We start from the raw sequence: 3,094 nt of genomic DNA, 5'->3' as shown, positions 1-3,094 counted from the left end.
TCTACTTCGGATAATCCTTGCGAAGGCAGAGAACAGCTGAGTCATCGGCCTTTTTATTATTGCATCACGTTTTAAAATTAATCGCAGTGCCACGTCATAGTTTCTGAACTGAAGAAAAAAAAGCAAGTGTTTTTTTTTTTTTTTTTGTAATGAAAAAAAAAACGTAATTTCTGAAGTATTTTATCCCATTGTATTTAACTCATTTTATACCAGTGATGACGATCAAAGCCAATTAAACCGGGACGGTTGGCAACGAATGCTCATGTTTCAATTAGCGCTGTAGCTATTGATTATTTTAGTAGTTGATTAATCGATTAATTGGTTAGTTAGAATAATCGAGTATTCGGATGAGGACCATAAAAAAAATTAAAATACCTGACCTGAGCCTCAAATGGTAAAAAAAAAAAAATTTAAATGAGGATCTAAGTACAAAAGAACAATTGGCTAACTTACATAGCAAAAGTCCGCTAGCTTAAATCTATAAAATGCTAAGTTTTTTTGTTTGTTTGTTTGTTTACAATGCTCTAAACAAATGGTTCAAAAACATTCCCACAAAACGGCTAAATATACCTATAAACTAAATTACGACTGCATTTAAAAAAAAAAAAAAAATCAGCTCAAACAAAAACTTATGTTGGTCCTAACAGGAAATAGCTGGATTCAGTCATGTGAAATGACTTATGTCATATTCACTGTTGCCGCTATAGGGCAGTGTACCCACCCAAACCAATAAAACTTAATGTAAACACTTTCAAAACAAACCATTACAGCGCCACTTTAATGAACTGAATACTCGAAACAGCAAAATGTAATTCAAATCTTTTTTTTTCTAATTGAATTACTTGAGTTAATCGATTAATCGCTGTGGCACTAGTTTCAATGCCATTGATGGCACTAGAAGTCCAATCCATTTTGGCTTTTGAACTTTCATTCGCTCCTCTTTGCGCCATGCGTGTCCTGTAAGGGTTAGAAAAAAATAAAAGTAATCCCAATGAGTGCATGAAAGGGTTGAAATTAACAACATGGATTCATGAAAATGGCTTTAAAAAACATTTGATGCCATTAATATCACCAACAAAGTGTTGTTCTGAAAAGTTCTGAACTGAAATATGAAAATAATAAGACTATTTTTTTTCCTGAATAGTTCAGATTAAAAAAAAAAAAAAAATCATTATATATTTGATAAAACTACACAATTTATATATCTTTTCTATGTTCTGGCTAAGCCTTGTTTACGTGTGTTCAATAAGGGAAAAAAAATTCTAATAAAAAGACGTGAATCGTAGAAAACTGAACCAACATGCTAAATTGAAATACTGAAACCGTCCCGCAAATATTACACTAGTCCTTCTCAAAAAATTTGCATATTGTGATAAAGTTAATTATTTTCTGTAATGTACTGATAAACATTGGACTTTCATATACTTTAGATTCATTACACACAACTGAAGTAGTTCAAGCCTCTTATTTTTTTAATATTGATGATTTTGGCAAAAAAGTCAAGAAAATCCAAAAATCCCTATCTCAAAAAATTAGCCTATCATGAAAGGTACTCTAAAAAGCTACTACACTAATCATCTGAATCAACGAATTAACTCAAAACTACTGCAAAAGATTCCTGAGGCCTTTAAAAACTCCCAGCCTAGTTCATTACTCAAAACCGCAATCATGGGCAAGACTGCTGACCTGACTGCTGTCCAGAAGGCCATCAAGCAAGAGGCTAAGACACAGAAAGAAATTTCAGAGCGAATAGGCTGTTCCCAGAGTGCTTTATCAAGGCACCTCAGTGGGAAGGAAAAAGTGTGCCAGGAAACGCTGTACAACCAGAAGAGGTGAACGCACCCTGACAAAGGTTGTGGAGAAGGGCCGATTCCAGACCTTGTGGGACCTGCAGAAAGAGTGGACTGAGTCTGGAGTAGAAACATCCAGAGCCACCATCAGAGGTGTGTGCTGGAGCCACTTTTGAACCTGAAACAGCGGCAGAAGCACCTGACCTGGGCTAGAGAGAAGCAGCACTCGACTGTTGCTCAGTGGTCCAAAGTACTTTATTCAAATGAAAGAAAATTTTGCATGTCATTCGGAAATCAAGGCGCCAGAGTTTGGAGGAAGACTGGGGAGAAGGAAATGCCAAAATGCCTGAAGTCCAGTGTTAAGTACTCACAGTCAGTAATGGTCTGGGGTGCCATGTCAGCTGCTGGTGTTGGTCTACTGTGTTTTATCAAGGGCAGGGTCAATGCAGCTAGTTATCATGAGATTTTGGAGCACTTCATGCTTCCATCTGCTGAAAAGCTTTATGGAAATGAAGATTTCATTTTTCAGCACGACCTGGCACCTGCTCACAATGCCAAAACCACTGGTAAATGGTTTACGGACCATGGCATTACTGTGCTCAATTGGCCTGCCAACTCTCCTGACCTGAACCCCATAGAGAATCTGTGGGATATTGTGGAGAGGAAGTTGAGAGACACCAGACCCAGCACTGTGGATGAGCTTAAGGCCGCTATCAAAGCATCCTGGGCCTCCATAACACCTCAGCAGTGCCACAGGCTGATTGCCTCAATGCCACGCCGCATTGAAGCAGTCATTTCTGCAAAAGGGATCCCAACCAAGTATTGAGTGCATAGCTGATATAATTAATGGACTTTTTTGTATTAAAAAACACTTTTTTGTATTGGTCGGATGAAATATGCAAAATTTTTGAGGTAAGGGTTTTTGTTTTTTTCTTGACTTTTTTGCCAAAATCATCAATATTAAAACAATAAAAGGCTTAAACTACTTCAGTTGTGTGTAATGAATCTAAAATATATGAAAGTCTAATGTTTATCAGTACATTACAGAAAAAATGAACTTTATCACAATATGCTATTTTTTTGAGAAGGACATACCGATAATAATATAATAATACATAAAATGTGTAAAATCAATAAAAATTAAATGAAACTATTTAAAATGTTAAATTACAATTTAAATAATGAACATAAAATATTTAAACCAACGAAATATTTTCATGTCATGTCTCAGTCAAGCGCAACAGGTTGTCCAGGTCCTGAAAAAGCAAAGCAGATCCAGACCATCACACCACCGCAACTACCAC

The sequence above is a fragment of the Corythoichthys intestinalis genome, chromosome 7 (assembly GCF_030265065.1).
Source record: "Corythoichthys intestinalis isolate RoL2023-P3 chromosome 7, ASM3026506v1, whole genome shotgun sequence".
Classification (NCBI taxonomy): Eukaryota; Metazoa; Chordata; class Actinopteri; order Syngnathiformes; family Syngnathidae; genus Corythoichthys; species Corythoichthys intestinalis.
This window is presented reverse-complemented; position numbering follows the sequence as displayed.